This window comes from Ornithodoros turicata, chromosome 2 (assembly GCF_037126465.1).
Source record: "Ornithodoros turicata isolate Travis chromosome 2, ASM3712646v1, whole genome shotgun sequence".
Taxonomy (NCBI): Eukaryota; Metazoa; Arthropoda; class Arachnida; order Ixodida; family Argasidae; genus Ornithodoros; species Ornithodoros turicata.
The window spans coordinates 111098246-111108616 of NC_088202.1; positions in this window are offsets into that span (position 1 = coordinate 111098246).

Sequence of the window (10371 nt, forward strand, 5' to 3'; positions counted from 1 at the left end):
AACTAGTACAGCGAATGACATCGCTTTTATGTTACTGATTAAATGCCGTGTAGATTTCATTATCCATTAACATAAAAAAAATCTATGTCACTCAATTTCAACAAATCGGGAGAACAAATGGTAACACTCGGCCGGCTTTGATGCGTTTCATCAGCTATCCGCAACTACGCCCGGGTATTTTGGGGCTATACAACCAGGGACCATATTTTCCGGGACAATTGTTCCCGGGACACTTTTTTTCCTACACCCGGCGTACGTGTAGCCCCTTACCAAGGAACTAAAGACAGATATCTGTGCAAACTGAAGACGTGTGTTAGCGGCTAAATTTTGTAAATCGTCGACCGCGTTCCAGCGCAGCTAGCAACGAATGCCGACTAATTTGCTGAATTGCATTTTTGAAGCGTATTTTCCGGTGGATAGCGCGCGCGTTATACATTGAAAAAAAGTGTTGCAAAACGGCACTGCACTAGAGGTGGAGAGTAATGCATTACAAAGTAATGACTTACCGGTAATGTATTACATTTGGGTAATGACTAATGACAAGTCATTACATTTTTCAACGTATAATGAGTAATGCTAATGCATTATATTTTGACAGAGCAATGTCTCATAGCATTACTCATTAGTTGAAACGAATCTTCTGGCACTGTCTAGAGCCCACAGTTAAAACTTGTGCCGTGCCGAGCCACGAAAATCGCTGTTTTTTCCAACCCGTCTTTAACAATGACCGGGAGCGGAACCATCCGTGGGTATTCTCCAGTAGGCCGACACGTGTCCAGATGATGTCACCACCCCTTTTTCTCCTCTAGCACTTTTCAGTCAAAGGAGAATGAATAAAAAAAATCCGCTACACTATCTGCTAATCTCGGCAGCGGCGCCGAAAAAGTGACTACGACTATGGCGGCCAAACGCGTTCGTTTGAAGTCATATGAAAACACCCTATTAGATACTTCCGGGAGAATGTAATGGTCAGAGTAATTACATTACTTGATGAAAGCAATGGCATATGTGAAACTGGCATTAACGTCCACGAAACGTAATGAGTAGTGTAATGCATTGCTTCTGCGAAAGGTAATGAGTACCTAATGTAGTAATGCATTACAAAATAAAAGCAATTTCCCCAGCTTTGCATGAATGAGTGCGCGTTATAGATTGGAGTGCTTCTCCAGGACGATGCTGGCCAACCTGTGAGCTCAATAAATATAGCCTCGCGCGGGTTCCAATGCGGCAATCTCTGAGGAGATTAGGAAGGTTCGACCTCGGGCAGAAAAGGACACTGGAGAAGGGCTACGCAGCTCCTGGATGCAACGAAAGTGACCTGTCTCTGCAGCGCCATTGTTCTTGACTGAGGGCGACACGGCACGCGTGAGCCACGGTCAGCGACGAGTTCGATTGTGCCTGCGACACAATAAACGAATTGTACTCAGCGTGTAGGTTTTGGATGCTGCGCTCAGTAAGGGCGATGTAGAACTAGGGTTGCCACCAGGCCTGTATTATACCGGCACGGCCGGTTATTTGCGCTCGTTGCTGGTTGCCGGTAGGAAGGTGATACCGGCAGCCTTTTGCCGGTATTTGTGGCTCAAGACCTTTCATAGGGGCTTTTGTGTGGTTTTGCCTTCAACATTCGACTACAGCTTCAATAAATCTGGAGCACAGACCCAACTCCGCAGTCACCAGTCGTTTTCTTAATTATTCATTATTATTATTATTATTCATTGTTATTATTATCATCATTTTTATTCATTAAGTCTTTTGTTCGGAGGGGACAAGAGCAGTGGTTGTGCAAAGCTGTTGGTGGTTGTGTCGAGCCAGCTACAACGTTCCTCACCCACTTTCCTTCTCCCACGAGCCTTTCGTCCTTTCCCTCTGTTTCACCTCCTCTCCCTCAGCCGGTATTTTTCACTCCGAAAGGTGGCAACCCTATGTAGAACTGAGTTCTTGCTCAATAGTACAACATTGGTATATTCGGGACTGTGGTGGGCGTTGTCCTTTGGTGCGCAATAAATATAGAACTTTTTGGAAGTCCTGCTAATTTTAGGGGGTGCGCGATATACATCCATACGCGATACCGGAAAATATGCTAACTGTGTGTTTAAAGGTACACATGCTTTTGTTTTAAAGTGTTTCTTAAAACTCGTTTTTACTTCAAAAGTTTGTGACGTAAGCACCAGAGAAGCTGCTAATGAGCCTGAAATGAACCCAAGTCGGCTAGCAATTTGCTTGACTGTTCTTTATGAAAACATGCGGTCTATTGTAGAGCGCTAGATGCATATTGCTAACGCCGGTTGTGTTTCTGCGTGTGCGTTTTTGTGTGTGCGCGAGTTTTATTTAGCCTTGCTTGCGCATTTCACAGTAACTAATACGCGTTACATGTATTTTGCGAGCTTCTCTACTAGATAAGGAAATTCCCTTCGACCCTCCTTCATCAAATCGTGGAGAATCGTTCATGTTAGTTTTCACTGTCCCTTTCTGCGGCCCTCAACTGGGGTACCTTCCTTTTAACATGTGCTGGTCTCGTGCGTGCGATAAGCGATTAGCCGAGCAAAATTACTTATGTTGTGGAACTTCTGATTACAAGTTGCTCATTATTGCTCCAGGGTACAGGATGATTCGTGTAACTGAAGATCACTCGTATTTGTTTTGTGTGACACACACAACATAGCGCCTAAAGATGGCAGATGCTGCTCCGTGGCGCATGAATAAAACTATTAGGCCTCCCGCGTAATTTGAGAACAATGGAGATGAAACCCAAGCTCAGGGCATTCCTAGCCATGGATCTTGTTCGCCAGCTATAGCTGCGCGTATGCTATTCTATCTTACACATTCCTCACATAAAATCTGTAGTGGGTGCAGCACTGACGTACTGCATGTTTAGTGACCAAAGTTTGATGATCAATAGGCCCGCACGGAGTACGTGTATCGACTCGATTCCTTTCGCAACATTTACTAATATGCTTAAGACCACAGTAATACATGCGTGAACCAATAAGTTAGGATATTTTGCAGTTAAATAAGTTGACACACACACACACCTTTTAACATCACGAGAGGTGTTGTGACAAAACTTCTCATTTTCAAGAGCATTTCTAGGTGCAGGACGTACAACACTACCTTGACTGCAGAACCAAAGCGAGGTAATTGACGGCAAGCTGATAATGGCCGCCCCGCATCGTGAGGAACTTGCAAAACAGACGCCACGAAGACTCCTACCCTGGTTATCCTTCTCGCAAACGAACGCTCAGGTTTTTCTCGTCATGGAGTTCGTCGAGCAAGTTGCATGCGTTTATGCTATTACTCGCAGACGCGGATCTAGAGGGTTGTGTGTACCTCGAAATAAAGTGATCGAAATCTCCGTTGCAAAATAAACTACTGGAAATAAACTTTATTTGAATATAAAATGCAAAGTCACGCGCGTGAAACTGCCAACAGCGAACTTTGACTAACCTGGACATCAAAATGCAAACACCGAACGTGAACCAACCTAATAATAAACTAACCAACATGGTGTTCCGTCGTGTCTGCCCTTCTAAGCCTAACGGCCGCTAAACTTTGGCCTTCATTCGTTAAAACGACTTGGACAGACTTGTAAAAACCCGTGAATTTGGGTGGTTAAATAGTGATACCGTGTTTTTAAACCTGGCATACCATGTTACGAAGCAATCGAGCATTCTCCTTGATTTTCCTTGTTTCGAGAACGGGAATTTCCACATCGGGGATTTCGCAACCGGGAATATCGAGGTGCACCACGGCGGGTCCGGATGTCGTGACACCCTCTCAATTTCTGTCTTCACATACACCTTCAATTGAGCCTAGGAAGTGCATGTAGCATGCTGTCCAAGGCTGAACCCGCCCCCTGCAGAAAAATCATGAACCTGCCTATAGTTACTCGTATATTAAACGCGTTTTTCCACGCCATGAATTCCCCACGAATCATCTAGATGCTGTTTGCTCCGTTCTTTGTTCAACAACTGCATCCGCTGCCGGTGTATCTTTTTTCTCTCTCTCTCTCTACGATAGTACGTACGTACAACCCAAAAATTCCAGTTGACAGCGTTTGTCACATGTAGACCGTTTACAGCAGCCAGTTGCTTCGGGCGCTAATAGATGGCGCCAGAGTAGCCACGCCATTGCTTGCCTTCTGCGAGTGCCTGTGTGCCTTTGCCCATGTGAGAGTTTCCGACATTTTTTGCTGCTGTGCTACAGTCCTATGCAAAATCTGGAAAAGCAGAGACAAGACTTGTTCCGTGATTGAATGTGCAAACTGTGACAGAGATCTGATCGTGTGGGACGAAGCTGTTTGTTAAATTCACGAGCCGTCGCTATACAAAGACTGCCCGCGTTCGAGGCCTTTTCCAATGCACGGGTTTCCACAAAGAGAGAAAAACAAGCTGATTCAGTAGGTATCGAATCTTCAGAGGAAGGATTTCAAACCGGGAGAGTCAGCGAGTGTAAGTAATGCAGCCCTCAAAGTGGCGCAGCATTTCTGTGTGAGCCACAAACTCCGCTGTAGGCGTTGGCTGCTGCTTGTGAGAATAAACTTCCCCCATAGTAGCAGTGGTCACGTTCCTTGCAGTTGAACGGTTCCGTGTACATGCCTTGTCAGTGCACGAAGCACTCGTGAGCCCCTTGTTTGTCGCCTCTACAACCTTGATGAGCGGGGTACAAATATATGACTGCACCTGCTGCTCAAACCCGCTTTATATGTGCATGTTGCCGCCAAAGTGGGCCCGAAGCGAGTCTCTGTACTACACGTTGTTTTCACTGTTTGTGTCGACCTGATGTCGGCCTTTAAAATTCATACACCGTCGTTGCACTGGCACAGTACTACACCGACATGTCCGCTGTCAAACAGCTTCGTTCCCTTTGCAAATCCTCTGTAGTTCAGCGCAGGCTTTCAGGCTCCCTCTAGCTCGTTGATCATGTGGTTGTATGCATCTGAAATCAACAATAAACGTATGCTACTTCATAACGACAACATAACAGCCCTTACATGCATATCTTTCTCAGGTAGTTGTACCGCAACTCTTGCGATAAAAAGCAAGAAATCACGATCTTACGATATTACATTATGAACGTACCCACAACGTAACGTATGCGCAACAAAAGAAGAGAGAAAAAAAACCCCGCCAAAATATGTAGTAACTCGAGCATAGTGGGCCGATCATCTGGGAAGCACGAGGACAGAAATATCACTCTAAATCAAGCAAATGCACTCACCTGACCGTTGAAGCTTCGGCCAAAGCCTCGTGTCATTCTTCCATCCGGAATTCATTGCAAAAAAATTAAAATCGGAGAAAGCGTCTCTGGGTTGCACCGCCGTACTACGTGCGCCGTGCCAACAGGCAGCCGAAAGAGAAGGCAAGGAGTGGCACGCAAGGTCACGTGCGCTAAGATGGCGGCGCCCGCTGCTGTAAACGGGCTACAGCTTTGGACTCTGGCTTTGGAGCGACGCTAGCGCCACGCTGTGGCGGGAGCGTGCATATATCTGGTGTCGCGGCGGCGACAGCTCTCCTCTCTTTCGCTGGTTCGTTAGCTATCAAATTCTGTTTGTCGAAGTCTTCGCATGTTGTGCCATGGAAAACGAAAATCCTAATCGATGGTCGGCGAGAGGCAACTATTGCTGCACAACAAATAAACAGCGCGATGATATCCACGCGTCGTGTAAGCCGTTCCTCGGAAAGTCACACGGGAAGGATAGGAGAGAACGTTGGATCACAACTGTTCACTGAAGTGACGAAGTTCATCTACGCCTAGAAATTTCCAATGTGCGGCACATTTTATTTCACGATGAGGATTGATGACGAGGATTTCCCGATGAGGATTTCATGATGAGGAGTACAAACCTCTAAACGCGTGTTGCAGCCCAATGAAAAGTGGGTACCAACGAAGAGAACTGTCGTATGCAGTGCGTCGTGCATTTCGTCGGTAACAAAACGAGCGATTTTGCAAACAGCCCTCTTTATATTTTCACGGCCTTTCCTGATGCATGCCTCCAAGCACATCACGACGTGCACGCGGCTCACAAGGGGCATCGAAGGACAGGAGGCATGTTACCATTCATTTCGAAAACGTACGGTGGCAGGCCTATTTCTACATCATTGTGAACTCTGGCTTCCTGCGAAAAGGCGATGTGATTCTCAGTGACAAGGATTTCCGGGGATACGTGCAGACATGGAGTCAATGAACGCCGTGTTAGTCATGCCACCCTTCTTAGTAGGACACCTCAATTTAGTGGACCTGGTGTACAATACATCACAAGCAATAATACATGGTATATAAATAAAAATACGTAAATACACGTAAATATACGTAATGTACTCGAATTCTGGTCACACTTGTGCCCTACATGAGCGACATATTAAACACGTATCCTGTGCTGATAAGTTTGATTAGCCCTGTGCTAAAGCAATATTTTTGTGCAGTCTCTTAGTGTAGGGACTGGGAGTTGTTAGTATGACAAATGCCCAATACGCAGAACACTGCATGATATGGATTGCCATTTCGTGCACTGCCGGTCTCGGTAGCTCAGGTAGTTGTGTGTAGGCTTTTGCTGAGCACCCCAGGTGCTCAAAATTGTCCGCAGTCCTATGCCTGCTTGCACGTGCAGCATATGGCTAGCCATACTGCAGATCCCCCTTACGTATAAATTTCCCAATTATTATTTGGTGTGTTAACACATGCAAGCAAAAAAAAAAAAAATTCAGCGCAGAAGATTTCAACCGTACATAAGCACAAACACAACACACTTGACTCGTCGCTCTACAGCATGACTCTGCGCGCGCTTTCCACGAGGGGCGCTGTAGCACAATAGCTAGTGGCGCCTCTAGCGAAGCGCAGGTCGCCTATAGCAACTATCCATCAGTCCCTTACAATTATTACTGGCGCCACCGTTGCCGACGCGACTTTTTAGTATGCGCACATGATCCGTCACGGTAGATGAACGTTGCGCGAGAGAGCGACAGGAAGATAGAAACCGTATTCACTTCCTCATTCCCTGCTCAAGGTATTGTTTTCGCTTATCATCAGCATTTCCCACGTAGATGGCCGGAGACAATTTCTCCACATAATATATACTCACTCACTCACTCACTCATCATTATTTGCACAGTCATCACAGCTATCACAATCATCATTTGCACCCAATAACGTCCCCAGAAATCGACCTCTGGGAAGGCGCCGATCTTCTGAAGGGGGGAGGGGATATACAGGGTGTTGCACAAGAGAGTGACTCCGAATTGTTAAAAAATATATGCGTAAAAATGGGAAACCTTCTGCATGACACTCGTGAAGGCTTTTGCCAACCAAACAGGCGGTCTGCATGAGTGTATCTCAATAATTTGGCTAATTATTTTAATTGAACTCAAAATTTTACCAAAGAAAGGTAACTTTTATTGCGTTAATTGGAAGGTTCGTTGCCACAACATGCTATTTCAATCGTTAATTTAAAGTTTCTTCAACTATTCCTCAATTATGTGACACCCGAAAGCTTTCCATTTCCAAGAGTGCTTTGGGATCTCGCAGTGGCGGCACTGTCGGCACGGCCCGAAGACACTCCCACTGCGCATAGAAACAGCATGAGAAAAACAGAAAAAAAAGGGGGGAGGGCGGGGACCGGACGCAATTACGTATTTTGCCTTCGGAAGCTTATCTGTTAGCAGCCGTAGCCGCGTTTACATGAATACGACACAAACGTATCGTATCTACACTCTAAGAAAAAAAAGGAGTACTTTTACTCCTTTTGGGGAGTAATTGCATTGCCACAAAAAGTAGTCCCTTTCGGGAGTAAATGCACGGGAGTAAATGAATGTCACAGAGTGAAGACCGCACTTCACGCGCTGTTGTAAGAGTCCCAGGTACATAATTGGTGCGCATGCATGAAGATACTTTGAAGCAAACCGTCAACCGTGATATATGGAATTACATATATAAAATCTTGCGCCATACTAGGGCACAATTTACGAAGAAAGATGCGCTAACTGTTTCTGACTCTTTGTGGCTGGAAAATTGCTACGTTGTGAAAGTTATATAGCCTTATGTCGTTCAAATTGATCAAGGGCACATATTTACGTAGACTTTTGCATTCAGGAGACCATTCGCGAAGTTTAGTGACAATTTGCAGTCCTGGGGAGTAAACGTCGGGACTAAATGTTGGGTTAGGGGACTAAAATGGGGAGTAATTGCAGACTAGGGGAGTAGAAGCTGCAATTACTCCCCGTTTTGCTCCTTTTTTTCTTGAGTGTAGTTGTTGAATAGAATCCACCCATGTAAACGGGTCAATTCGCTGGGAGAGCGTATCGTATTCAATCCGCAGACCAGAGGTGGATGGAGACGTTGGATGTGTATTCAGATTGTGCATGTAAACAGACGATGCGCATCGAGAGAAGAAGAGAGGATTATGGGAAGGAGCGTTCGACTGCGGGCTAGTTGCGTGGTCTGCAACTCCTAGTCGGGATGACAAAATTGTGATATTAGGGAGTCCCCAGCCCTCTCCGTTATGGATATCTACACTGACACAACAGCAGGGCTTGCAGCCGTATAGAGCAGAGGCCATTCTGAAGTACGCTTGAAAATGGGGCGTAGATGCTACGTTTTTTCGACGTTTTGACGTGCGGTGCAGAGGTAGCGCGACACCGGAAGCGGTAGCATTTGCGGAAGTGCTTATCTAAGTTTCCCATATGACACCGCGAGGCGCCATCTTCGGTCTGGACTCGATGCGCATCCATGTAAATGGTGGCGTATCGTCTTCTCTCTGGTTTCGACTCGATTCGATACGCTAGTATCGTTTTCATGTAAACGCGGCTCATCAGCTACTGATAATCACCGGCGTCTGATGTTGTGGGTTGTTCTTTCCTCCTCCCCATACTTTAGGCGGGGCAACTTGGACGACCGAGCGTCTTGACGAGCGACGGTTTTTCTGGCGGTTATTGCGTGTTTTCGGGAGTCAAATTTTTGCGAAAACAATGCGAAAGATCCTGTGTTTGCGCCTGAAATGGTGTGTTCTGGCCATGGGCTGTCTAATTAACGCAAAAAAGTTACCTTTCCTTGGCAATTTTTTTAGTTCAATTAATGTAGTTGCAGGCGCAAAACTTCTGCCTGGATGCCAGATATTCTGCCCTGCACCCCGCCCCCCCCCCTCCCCCGCCCTGGAAAAAATCCTGGCGCCGCCCATGACCACACAGGATCTTACGATCGCAGTGCAGCGCAATTCCATGTATGCCTCGCTACCCAAGCAGCACAACATCGTGGCCCAATATTGGACCGATACTGGCAATACTAGCCCAATATTGCTCCAATATTGGGCCAACATCTTGTGCTGCTTGGGTAGCCAACGGCAGCAGCGTAGCCAGGAAAAGATTTCGGGGGGAGGGGAGGGTTCTATGGGAATTTCACATCAGGGAGGGAGATTACACCCGCGTTTCCCTTTCTCAAAAACATTAAAAAGGTATGGTGTTTGGGGGGGTTGAATCCTCCGAGCAAGCGCAACACTTGCCCACATTTGACACGCCTGGTGTCAAATAATCCCCTGTACAGCGGGCAACACTGAAAATTGCCCGCTATTGGTATTACACACTATTACATCGGAACTTCGTTACTTTAGTAACCATATTATTAGTTTTCCTGTTTACCTATGCATTCTGAAACCCCTTTTAACAGTGTTTTTTGCGAAGTATAACCCAGCGCTGGCCGCTGTTCGATTGAGGCTCTCCCTACTTCTCTGCTGCGCCTGCGCGCTCCTTCTGTTCGCGGCCTCCTTCGAACGAACAAACTCTCTCTGTGAACCTCTGTGAACAAACAAGTCCCGACGCTGTCTGGCTTCTTGAACGTCTGACACATTTTTTTCTACGGCTCAGCTTTTCATTTCAGTTCGCTTATCCGTTTATCTTCAGATGTGGATCGTTGTGCGGATTGTGGTGGATTGTTATGTCGGGCCCAGTGTTATACGCATGCAATGTGGTTGCCGCCGTATGTGTCAGGAGTACGGATTAATTTCGAATACCTAGTACAGTGTTGCCCGTAATCTTTAATTGTAATTTTCTAATTAATTGCACCGTCGATTGGAATGAAACTTGTGCAGTTTTTGTCCTGGTGGTTTGGACTATCGAATAGCCACACTAAATGACATCTGATCGGTGCTGCTTTACAGTACCTTTTATGCTCACGGGGGTTGGGGAATATGCTTAATAGAGAGAAAATAGCCTCAGGCTCCTCATTACAATTATTGCTCGATTGTCGACATTCCCCAAGTGTGGTGTCAGTCAGTATAGCTACACAGTTGGTGATCCGGCTATATTGCGTTTTTTTTTGTTTTTTTTTTATTGGCAGCTCAAGTACATTGTCCGACAATTTTACTGTATTCTTGTAGCTCTGTGT